Source organism: Rhinopithecus bieti, unplaced genomic scaffold (genome assembly GCF_001698545.2).
Source record: "Rhinopithecus bieti isolate Rb0 unplaced genomic scaffold, ASM169854v2 scaffold_4709, whole genome shotgun sequence".
In the NCBI taxonomy this organism is placed as follows: Eukaryota; Metazoa; Chordata; class Mammalia; order Primates; family Cercopithecidae; genus Rhinopithecus; species Rhinopithecus bieti.
In genome coordinates, this window is record NW_016805139.1 from 2432508 (window position 1) to 2445605 (window position 13098).

At 36.9% G+C, this 13098-nt stretch overlaps 1 protein-coding gene across 41 annotated transcripts in view; it reads right to left on the reverse strand.

Moving 5' to 3' along the window:
• Positions 1-13098, reverse strand: part of RIMS1 (regulating synaptic membrane exocytosis 1) — a 521220-nt gene that overhangs the window by 36191 nt on the left and 471931 nt on the right. The window lies entirely within an intron of this gene.

The following is a 13098-nucleotide window of genomic DNA, read 5'->3' on the forward strand; positions in this document are numbered from 1 at the left end:
GTCTTCTCCAAACGTGTGTAAGCTCTTTAAGCTCTTTTTATATCAGCATGTTCACGGAGGGAATATGGAAACAACAGGATCATTGTACCACATGAGCATATTTCTGTGTGGCTCCTCCTCACCTCCATAATGGCACTAAGGAATTAAAAACATTAGTCTAGAGTGTTCTGTTTTTCCTCTTTTTCCCTCCAGGGCTGTGTCAACAGCATGAAGGGTAAAAGTCAGCAAGAGTGATCATTTTTCATGGTTAACCAGGATAATCCTGGTTTATGCCTGTTTTAACATATTACTAATGGTGTCCCTCTTTTACTCACAAAGATATTCCAGTTTGGATGCTAAATTATATAGTCAATAGACATATAAGTGGTAGAGCAATACAAGTTAAATTAAACGTGCCTCAAAACTGCAAGTGATATTTTGGAATTTTGACAGGACTGTTACTAAAATTGAAATGGCAAGGGATGAAGTCTATGTAACTCAAAAGTTTAGCCTACTGGTACCTTGGTAAACAACATATCTGCCTCTCAGAACTTGGAGTATTTATCTGGGTTTATAGAAGGCTGCCATATCCATGTGGAATGCCATGGTAGGGTGCCCTGAACAAAGGTGGAATATAAACAGTGCTAAAATCCTGCCAGAAGACCCCAGCAGAGAAGAGAAGGCACAGAGAAAGGAGGTGAAAGAATGGCCTCCTCAGGCACATACTGCAAATCTGAACAAATTAGAAATAGAAATAACCTCATAGAACTTGTGTTTGGGCACAGAGCACTTTTGTGCCTTAGAGGCCCTCAGTGGCTGGGCACCTCTGTGCGAAGACCAAACCACATAATTAGGTGGAGACCTGGGGTAGAAGGCGACACGAGCAGATGCTGTTGGTTTCCTGGCTATGCCCCCTTGACATTCACTGTTCTGTATGCAAGGATGCTGTCTTACTGGGAGCACCTCCAACCCTCTGCTGAGGGTTTCTTCCAATTGTGTAGTCAGCTGTGAACATAAGGAAAGCAGGCTTGAAGAAGTCAAAGACTCTGCAAGCAGTCCCATAGCCAAGGACAAGTGAGAGATGTTGGATAAATCCTACAGTTTCCTCACGCTCAGAGGAAACACTTCTCATAGTCTCCCATAAAACCCCAATTGCCTACAGCAGAAATCTGAAAATTAAACACCACATTTTGACTTCCTTTCCCTGTCTCATTTCCCCACAATCAATACTCGTGCTTCCCTGGGATCACCTCTCAAATAAACTACTTGCACTCAAATCTTTGTTTCAGGGTCTGTTTTCAGGGGAGCCTGACCAACACAGTTGCCAAAGAGAAGCTTACTCTACTTTGTAAGGCTGGAAGGCTATGTGGTTTAGCCAATATTTGAAAAGAGAATTTTCGTTAATTAGTCAATTGATTAGTATTTTATAAAGATTAGAATGACATAACTTTTATTTGCCATAGATTATAAATGACTCACATTACACAGGTAGCATGTGGGGACTGCACACAGAGTACAGTCTCCTTCAGATACTCATGCTCTATGGAATAATTTTTATATGGCTATCCATCTTGACTATTTTTAAAGGTGTAATTAGATCTTGATCAACAGAGAAATGTATCCCAGTGATACATTTCCTCGTTATAAAGTATCAGACGGGGCAGTAAGCTTTTACAAAAGAGTGTAAAAAGCTGGATAAAGATACGCAAAAACTACAAAGAAAACAAGTGATGATGTCACTGGCAATATTACAGCAGAAAAACAGACAAGCCAGAATATAATTATTTTAATAGAAGTAGAAGAGAGGGCTTGGCCTATTGCCAAGCATGAAAAGGCAAAAGGAAAGGCCCAGAGTGAAGGAGTGGATGCCAGGCGACGCATCTCTAGACACCTCATGTTCCATGGAATCTAGTGAGGAAGGCACGGTTCCTCTAGGATCAGTAGTCTTGGAATGTTTAAGCCCACAGGAATGGGAAGCTGTGTGGGATGAAGTTGCCCTGCCTCCCCCACACTACCACCAAGTACTAAATCAAATAGTCTTTAAAATCAATTAAAGAAAGCCTGGTGTGATTTGAGAAGGAGCTTTCTAATACCCCAATTATGCCCTTTACCAGTTGGTTGACGGCTGAAATGCCCATATTTAGGGAAACTGTTTTCATTATACAATTTGAAATAAAATGCAAATCCCTGGTTAAAGACACAGGCCAAATGAATCTCAGCACACAAACAGCCAATGAGGTATGCTTTCGATCTTTTTTGCCTGTCTTCAGTAGTGCTTAATAAATAATATTTTCAAAAAAAGAGTCATTGTCAATGAAAAGGCGTGCATATCGGAATCCTTTTAAGAAGCTAATTAACTTGTCTTTATATTTCAACTCCAAATACTTCTCTTCATCCTCATTTTCTTACATCCACTCTTGCCATTTCCTCTTGCCCCAACTCCATTCTCCAAAGCAAACAGGAAAAGCTTTAAATCTGCGAACCAAATTATGCATCATCTTTGCTCAAAACCCTTCAACAGCATTCTACTGCACTTTAGATGAAACCAAAATTGTAAACATGGTCACAAAGTCTTACTGGAGTTGGCCCTAACTTGCTCATCACTTGGACTCGGGAAGGGGAACATCACACATCGGGGCCTATCATGGGGAGCGGGGAGGGGGGAAGGATTGCATTGGGAGTTATACCTCATATAAATGATGAATTGATGGGTGCTGATGAGTTGATGGGTGCAGCACACCAACATGGCAGAAGTATACATATTTAACAAACCTGCACGTTATGCACATGTACTCTAGAACTTAAAAAAAAAAAAAAAAAAAAAAAAATGTTTGTGCGCCACTTTTTCTCTTTCTCCCTTAACTCTACTGTTTTGACATTTTTTTACTTCCTTAAAATTAGTTTCACCTTTTCCATCACAGGTCATTACCTATAATATTCCTTTTGTATGTGGTCCTCTTCTTTCCCCTGCACTACTCCCTTCTGCCTTGCTCACCCTTCCTCATCCCTCAGGTCCTGGAGTAGCAGACTTCATTGCCACCAGTCTAGGTTAAGTCCCCATGTAGGACACTCACAGGGCCCTACACCCCTTCATAACATTTAACGGACTTGAGATGACCATCCTGTTTCTGTCTTCTTGTTACATTATAAGATCCATGAGGGTAAGGGCCGTGTCTGTCCTGCTTATTACTGTATTCTCTAAGCCCAGCATAGTGCCTGGAATGTACCAGATTTTTAATAAATATATTTTGAATGAATGAATGAGGAGGGACTTGATCCAAGGTCTTCTGGCCCCAAATGCCATATTCTTTGTGCTACATCTCCCAGAACACATGGAATTGAACAACTGAACTAATAGAGAAAATGACATAAATAAATGAATAAAGATGAAGAGATGGTTAGAAATCAAACTTTGAAGACAAAATGTTGACAAGAGTTCTACCTATTTATTTTTAATTTAGTCAAAAAATATAGAAGTGCTGAATGAAGCATTTTATCATAATCTACTATGTGGGTATATTAAACAATTGGGGATAAAATTAGTTGGGATTAAGTGAGATGCAGTTTGCTTTTTTTAAAGTTTGTATTTTGTTGTCTTCCCCCCTCATTATACATAAGTATAAATTTTAGTGTCTAATTACGTATTCATAATTTTGTTTCTTTATTTTCTTAAAGAGCGCTTTCCACAAAATTCAGACCCTGTAAAACCTAAATCTGTCTCTGGTAAGTAAAATAATGCTCCTCCATATCCTGATGTCCACACTTGGAGCAAGGGAACCATGGAGCCAGTCCACTAATAAATATGGTAGTACTCATTTTAAAATTTCTTTATGTTTTCTCCTTAAAGAAAACTTAAGTGGTTGATTAGAAAACTTGTACTACTTCATCCTAAATTAAATTGGTAAGAAAACAGTATGTTTAGTTTCTACTATTCAGAAACTGCGACCTAGGAAAAGATTGGTATGAAAACAAAAATCCCTTTCCCTTTCTCAGTATATATATATAGTACAACTCTTTGTTACATTTAAACTATATCCATGGGTATCAGTCTGCTTTGGAATCCTCTGCTACAATTAAAGATGGAAATAAAACCATTAATTTGGGCCAAAAATTACAATACAATACAATACAATACAATACAATACAATACAATACAATACAATACAATACAATACAATACAATACAATTAATGGTCCTCCAAAGATGTTCATGTCCTAATGTTTACAACCTATGAACATGGTATGCTATGTTATATGGCAATGGGAACTTGTGCTGGCAGATGGAATTAAGCTTGCCAAACAGTTAAAGTTATCCTGGATTATCTGAGTGAAGGCAATATAATCACTTATAAAAGGAAGTGGGAGGCAGAAATGATGTGAGAAAGACTTCCTTAGCCACTGCTGGCTTTGATGATAGAAAAAAGAAGTCAAGGAATGTGGGCAGCCACTAGAGGTTAGGGAGGCAAGAAAATAAGTTCTCTCTTACAGCCTCCAGAAGTAATAGTTTTGTGTAAAAACAATTGCGGTATTTATCATTACTCTTAATTAATTAAGGGTGATAATTGCAAAAAACGCAATTACTTTTGCACCAAGCTCATAACACAGCCTTGACTGTGTTATTGATATACTTTGAAAATAGCTGAAATACTTGAAAATACTTTGACCCATTTTAGACTTCTGACCTCTGAAATAAGATATAAAATTTGTGATTTTTGTTAATTTATTATAGCAGCAATAAGAAAGTAATACCAGCCGGGTGCGGTTGCTCATACGTGTAATCCCAGCACTTTGGGAGGCCAAGGTGGGTGGATCACTTGAGGTCAGGAGTTTGAGACCAGACCGGCCAACATGGTGAAACCCTGTCTCTATTAAAAATACAAAAAATAGCAGGGCATGGTGACACGTGCCTGTAATCCCAGCTACTTGGGAGGCTGAGGCAGGAGTATTGCTTGAACTGGAGATGGAGCTTGCAGTGAGCTGAGTTGTGCCACTGCACTCCAGCCTGGGCAGCAGAGTGAGACTGTGTCTCAAAAAAAATAAATAAATAACAAATAAAAAAATAAAAGAAAGTAATACCCAGTTACTACAGAAGATTACTCAAAAAGTTATCACTTTACAAAAAGGAGCCTCCCTAAAGTTCTCCAATATTTATAAAAAGATCTCATGATCCAAATTCTGAGAATAATATGGTTTCCAAATAGCTTTAAAAAAAAAAAAACCTGCCACTTAAACAGAGGATTTCTAAGGCTAGAAAACATATCCACTGCACCCATTATTATGTTACCACCTAGAGTTGTTTGTAATTAGAATACATTTAGTCAAATATTTATTAAGTATTAAAGAACTATGCACAAGTAAAACGCTGTCTTTATTCCTATCTTATTTAGATAGCTGGACTGTATCCATGGTTTTTTATATATATATAGTAAAAATATCTACAGTATACATATATAGCATAGAATATAGTAAATATATAAATATAGTATGCATATACACCCATATACATGTAGATATATATTTCCCTTTTATTAAGACTCAGTGCAAATCTAGATTTAAATCCAAACGCTAGCACTGATACAACTTTTGATAAGTTGTTTAAGTTTCTTTTTAAGTAAAGTGGAAATTGCTCAGTTTGCTGGGAGGAATGGAAATGATAGATTTATCCACTGAATAACAGTGTACTGTAGACCCTTTGGCATTTTCTCACAAATAAGGATTCCGAGTAATAACATTTCCATATATGTTTGAAAGCAGATGCTAACAGGAAGACTATTGTACAAAAAGACACAGTGCTCTGGTCAGAAGGTATGTGATAAATAGAACAGATTAATCTTATGAAAATAGAAACTTGTAATTAGCATTAACTATGATTATTCACAGGGTGTTTATAGTCTATTATTGGATGCAAATCAAAACACTACAAAAGCTAGATGCTACTTCCTGCTTTTCAAGGTATGGTGAGGACGGGATGAAATGTACGAGTCACTCAGTGAGTTAGCAGAAACTAGTCTCTGCTTGGCAGTTTGAGATGGCTATAAAATTTGAATTTGGAGGGTGAACAAAACTCTGACTTGTAAATTTTTCTATTTTAGTCCAGTCACCCCAATTAAGGCAAACAGACCTACCTGATAATTTTTATACAACTTGTGTTAGAAATCTATGAAAACTATTGCATAATAAGTCTCTATCTTAAGGTCTCTGTAGTTAAAAGAGTACACAATGCTGTCAGAAAGTTGGGTAAAAGTATTTTATATATTGGGTCGTTTTCATGATTTTGGACAATAATTCTTTAGATATCTGCTCATGGGAAGAAAGCAATTTAAAACATAATAACGTATTTTGAAACTCAACCTTGGGATGCACTTTGTGATTTATGTGTTGTGTTATTTCTCTCACATGACCCTTGAAGGGAAATTGTCAACTGGAAAGGAATCCTTGCTATTTTACACATTAGTTAAAAGAAATGCACATCAAAATATAGTAGTCAATTAATTTTCTGGTACTAGGGAGGTTTCGATGACTCTGTGGGTGCTATATGTTAATTTAATGAGCTTTGCTATTTATATTACAGTGTGAAATGGTCAATATTAAGGCAGGTCATTGAAGATGTGCCTAACTGGCTTTGTGATATTTGGAAAGGTCAGTCTCTGGATAAAACAAAACAAAACAAAACGAAAGCAAATTGCTTGTAGGGAAACAGCCTGTTGCATTGCAAGAGTGATTCTATCTTGAAGTGAAGCCACCATAATAATCGATGTTTGACCCCCACATTTAAAGGTGTTCTCAGTAACATCTTTAAACAATGCCTGCAGCACAGATAATCATGAAGATGTTTATCTAATCTCCCCAGTGGTCATTTGGTAAGAAAGTCTGAAGATGTGATCAGCACATTAAAAGTTTGCTATATGAAGAATTCTTTCCGGAGGTTGGTGCAAGGATCCACCGTCTTGCAGCCACCTGAGATATCACTTCTGTTTGTAAGTTGCTAGTTAATAATTCTTTCTGATAAACTGTATTTGTTAGCCTCTTTCTTTGGCCTTTCAGCTCTGTTGGCCTTTGGGGGTGGGTTTGCATATACTTGCTCACCACAGAACACTGCTTTCTAATGATGTAAGTTAAAAGTGACGATGAAGCCTAGAGAACACAATAAATGGGAGATTAAAGAATGACCCTTAGGTGGCCTCTTTGAGGTTTAAGATGTCTCATCTGATCTGATATTCATGGCTAAGGCTCTATTATGCCCCAAGAGCAGTCAGTGTATTATGGGAAGACCTACCTGTGGACTTAGGTAGCACCTAGGTAGTTAGCTGGAGCCTGATGGGTGAGATCACTGCACCACTAAACTTCCCACATCTATTCTTTCCCTCTTTCTCTCCTGTAACAATGCAAAAGGTGTCTTTCCTCTTGCTGGATGTGATCCCTCCTGCCTTCAATCAATAGACCAGGCGCTATTAGATTAGATTCTCTCATCTTTTTATCTTAAAATCTTCCTTTCAATAGAATATAAGTATTTCAAAACCCATGCTCTTCCTCGACAAACTTAACTCCTCCCTTTCTTTGTTCATATCTCAGGAACAATTTTTAAACAAATGTCTTATTTCTCTGTCCCCATGTAATCTCTGGTAAGTGTACTATTTTGCAAACACAAATTCTCTTGAATTTATCAAAGCAGTCTTTGCTATCCAGTAATTCTGGAATCTCAGCAGCCACTTCAAAATATTTGTTCCAGTTCTCATTGAAATGAGAACTTTACTTTGTATTAGAAAACAGTCAGTAAAAAAAAAAAAAAAAAGAGAGAGAGAGAAAAGTACTCAGTGAAAAGAGAAAATACTCACTGAAATGTTTCAGAAATAATGATCCTCAAAACAGAATTGTAAAGATTTCTCTAACACTTTCATTATTTACCTTGATTCTTGGTCATAGTCTTTAATTGTATTTTGTTGGATTATATTTTACAATACCTATGCTTCTAATCTATCAGCACCTTTTTTTTTCTTTCTGTTCCTTGCTCACTTCTATGAGCAGCAAAAGGGAAAAAACAATTTCATATAATTATATAAATCCAGTAATTGTTTTGGGACTCTACTGTGCTGTACAGACAAGGTGGTGATACTGTTGAAAACGAACTGCTTCCTAACAGGGACCATTGATTGTGTTTGAAATCAATGTATAATGTGTGAAAGTTACAATTGCATAAAAGTGAAATGTAAAGATGTTGAGCATCACTCCAAAACTGCTATTTTTTGATGTCTCAATCTCTATGAATAACCAGACCCAATATATTTTCATAGTTAGAAAAAATTAAAAAGTTAGGTGATACTTTTAGCATTGTCAATTACCAATAGTGCAAATTTCAGAAAATTTCAGAAAAGTGGAATTATGACTGAGATATGGTTATGAGCAAGTTTGGTTCCAAGCTTACAGAAGTGCTAAATGTTGAATACCACATACATGTAAAAACCAAAGAAGGATTTGATTAAAGTCACTGTTGTGAAAAATAAGTTACAGAACCATAGACTGTAGAGCTTGGAAGTATTAGAGACCCTGTAGAATCCAATCTTATGATCCTGCTGCAAAGAAAACTGGCTGAAAAGGTGAAAAGAAAATTGTCAAAGTGATACAGCTAGCCTCTGGCAGAGAGGCACGTGAAATCCAGGTCTGTTGACCCTCAGTATGGTACATATTCTAATACAAGTAAACACACATACACAACAATCCCCTAAGTCTATTGATTATACCTTAGAACATTCTACCCATAAAATACTCCTATCCCAGCATGAGAGACTGGTGCAGTTCATGTATGTGCACCACTCAGCAGCAGAACTGATCCTTCATCTAAGTGAAGAGGGGTGACTGCAGGATGCCCTTGGGCTGCTATGAGAACATTTCAGCCCAAAGTGCTGGTCCCCCTCACCCTCCAACTGAACCTAGTTGAGGATTAAACATCAAAGCAACCCCAAACCTGGAAGGTTAAAGGGAATTATTTTCTCTAGAGGCTCCATGGAAAATAATCTTTATTCTTTGGCCCACGGGCTAAACTGAACTCAATACAAATTACTGAATAGTTCAGACAAATTTTGGTGCTAGGTAAAAAGAAGTTTGATATCTGTGGTATTCAGCTGTGCTTTATCCTACAGTCACAGATCCTACAGTTTCAAAAAAAATCTTTGCTGTTCACCCACAGGTATGTATGCCTGGCTTTAAAATTCTGAATTATGTTCATAGGAGGAATTAAGCAGTGCTTCAGAGGATATTTGAAGCTCAAAGATAAATGTAGAATTTAGAGAAGAATGCTCTTTTATACTATTTTGGAAAAATTTTATAGTAAACATTAGTATATGATAAACAGAAGGCTAAAGTCTCATTTTATTATTATTATTATTATTATTTTTGAGACAGAGATTTGCTCTTGTCGCCCAGGCTGGAGTGTAGTGGTGCGATCTTGGCTCACTGCAACCTCTGCCTCTGGGGTTCAAGTGATTCTCCTGCCTCAGCCTCCTGAGTAGCTGGGATTACAGGTGCCTGCCACCATATCTGGCTAATTTTTTTGTATTTTTAGTAGAGATACGGTTTCATCATGTTAGCCAGACTGGTCTTGAACTCCTGACTCAGGTGATCCACCTGCCTTGGACTCCCAAAGTGCAGGTATTACAGGCGTGCGAGCCACTGTGCCAGGCCATGTCTCATGATTTTTTAGATAAAATTGAAGACTTAAAAGAATATTCCTCTTTTAGCTGCTGTTTGAGGCTATGCTCTGTCTTTCTGGAGATATACACTACTTTCCTTTGCCATTAGAGGCCTTCAAGTGGAAGAGTGTAAGAAACACAGAACATTTTTTTTTTTTTAACTTACCTTGGCAGTACATTTCCAAATTCCAAAAAGCAAGCCATAGAGTTTCAAGTCTTCTTGAAGCTTAGTGATTTGGAGTTAAAGTAATTTTTAGTTCATACATTCCAAAGATAGGAAATAATTATGTTCTGAAGATACCATTAAGGTCAGTTGTCAGCATAAAGTGGACATTAATTAGAGATTGTTATGTCAACTGACTGGATATATGATGTTAACCTATGTTTGGGGTATCACAGGAAAGCTTAATATATTAGACTGGAATCACCTTCCAGATTATGTGGAAGAATTATGTCAATGATGATATACAATATTCTTTGTACTTTTTGAGGTATCTAAGCCAAATAAGTATCTAGAACGCAACAACAGAATCTTCGGAGACTCAACAGTGGGAGTCATTATGTGTAATCACAGAAATATCAAAAGTGTGTTTTATCAGCAAATCTGATATTATGTTCATTATGATTTTTTTTGTTATTGTTGGGGGAGGAAGGAAAGATGGTTATAAATGATGGGAATAGAATTAGACATGTCAGAAGACTTCACAGAGAGCTCAATGATTCATTTAACCAAGCAATAAACCACTGGGAAACTAGATGGGAGACACGTATGTTTATTAAAATATCATGCAGAATAGGAGATGGAAATATCCAACATCTCAAAGTGGCAGTCTCTAACCTGATAACATAACTGCTGCACAATTTTTCAGTGTAAAAAATCAACTGCTTGTGATAAAGGTGTTTTCACCCATCTTCATGCATGCAAAAGAAGAATAACACAATTAGCCTTTTGGATATAACGAAAAAAGGAACAATCAAGAAACAATACTTTTAATAATTTAAAAATCTTTATAACCCCAAATATATTGTAATGCTATTATTTTCCAGGTTACTTTTGCTCTAATAACAGTATATAAATACATATATTTTCTTCTTTTGAGAAGTTAAGATTTAGTTGTAATACAAGTGAATCCTCTAAATAAACTTTTAAAAAAGGGTATGATAAATTGTAACACAGGGATTTTTATGTAAGTACTGAACGATGAAGTTTAGAGACAATATAAAATCAACTATGAATTGACTAGAAAATAGCTGTATGTCCCTTTAACCCATATTTTCATTTTGTCAAAAATTATTAAGTGACACAACTGTTGTTTAAAAACAGAAAATAAAGTTTTAGCTAAGTATACAAAATGAAAGTATTCATTCTCCTTTCTAAGATATTGTCTACCTTACTGGTTGATAGCATTTTCAGTGCACTATTACAACACATAACAGTTCTCTCCACACCAATTTGGCTATATAGGTCTACGAACATTCGTCACATGTTTAATATGTAAACATGCCACTGAGCACAAAAAATGAATTAAAAAAAGTAAAATCCAACACTGGCAGTTGGGTTTTATGTATAAAGCAGCAACAGGGCAGACCTCAGGTGATGTTTAGACTTACTTCTTGACCTAGACTTATGTTAACAAGCCCCCAAAAGGTCTAAAGCACTAAAGAGGTCTGCCAACTACACTGAGATGTGGCTACGTAGATGTTCTATGGGTTTACAAATATAAGGTGAATAAAACTGAATATATCCATCAAAATCTTTATATTCTACATAGCAAAAGAGTACTAGGAAAAATTACAAATAAATCAAGTCTCCTATAGTTAAATCAATCAATAGCAACTCTCTCACTTAAAAAGTAACACTGGGCATAGCACATAGAGCATCTAAGACACAAAATGTATGCAATTCCAAAGTTTAGATTATATTACACATTTTACTTTTTTTTTTTGTTAAAGACGTGCTATGTAATCATTACAATTATTTTAACTACAGCAAATACATGAGTAGGTTAAAAACTGGTATCTCATATATCCCATAAACATATATACCTTTTATGTGTATACAAAAATTTTTAAAAAATTGGCTTAGTGTCAGAAGTAAATTTAATAAAATAGAGTTCTTAATTAAGGCTAGAATTTTCCATAGTGAGACAACTGTCCCGGAGTAGCTAAGAAGACAGAATATGTAGGCACAAAGCCTGGGTTTTATTTGTTTGTTTATTTACTTACTTATTGAGACAGAGTCTAGCTCTGTTGCCCAGGCTGGAGTGGAGTCTCAGCTCACTGTAACCTCTGCCTCTCAGGTTCAAGTGATCCTCCTGCCTCAGTCTACCTAGTAGCTGGGATTGCAGGCATGTGCCACCACGCCCGGCTAATTTTTGTATTTTCAGTAGAGACGGTGTTTTGCTCTGTTGGCCAGGATGGTCTCTAACTCCTGACCTCAGGTGATCCACCCTCCTTGGCCTCCCAAATTGCTGGGATTACAGGCATGAGCCACAGTGCCTGGCCAAAGCCTGGGTTTTAATACTAGCTCTGCCAACCCCCAGTTACTTAATCTTTATACCTTAGTTTCCTTACTGTATACAGGAAAAATGTTAGCAGAACCTATTCCATAGGCCTGTTTCGAAGATTAAATAGTGTTGATAAAACAACCTGGAAGAGTAAATGATATATAAATGTAAATGTCTGTTATTTGTAGACATAAACAAGCCAGGAGTAGTAACTGAGCACCAGAGGTGAGACAGAAGAGAGAGAAAGAAAAAGAGCAAAATAATGTGTGCTTTGTGACATGACCACTTCCCAATCACCTTTCCTCCAGTCACCCCATGACCAATAGTTTCCTCATCAAAGTCTATTAAACTCATAAAGTTTGTTCAGACAAAGGTTTTTTTTTTTTTTACAAAGCAAGGAAATGGCTAAAACTTTATGCAGTCTATGTTGTACTGAACAGGGGAATCTGGACTCTAAGGGTCAAAAGAGGCCAGGAAATTTTAAAACTGATGAATGAATAAAAATTGTGGGGTCAGTTTTGGATTCTGACAGGTTTTGAAACTGGGATAAAGGGGCTCTCAAATTACATTGGCAGTGCATAATTTTTACAGTAACATAAGAAAGCACCAGTATTTTCAGACTCTACTTTGGAAAAGAATTTAAACTCAGCCGGGCGCAGTGGCTCACACCTGTAATCCCAGCACTTTGGGAGACTGAGGCTGGTGGATCACCTGAGGTCAGGAGTTTGAGATCAGCCTGACCAACACGGTGAAACCCCATCTCTACTAAAAATACAAAAACTAGCCGGGCGTGGTGCTGGTCGCCTGTAATCCCAGCTACTTAGGAGGCAGGAGAATCGCTTGAACCAGGGAGGTGGAGGTTGCAATGAGCTGAGATTGCACCGTTACACTCCAGCCTGGGCAACAAGATTGAAACTGCATCTTAA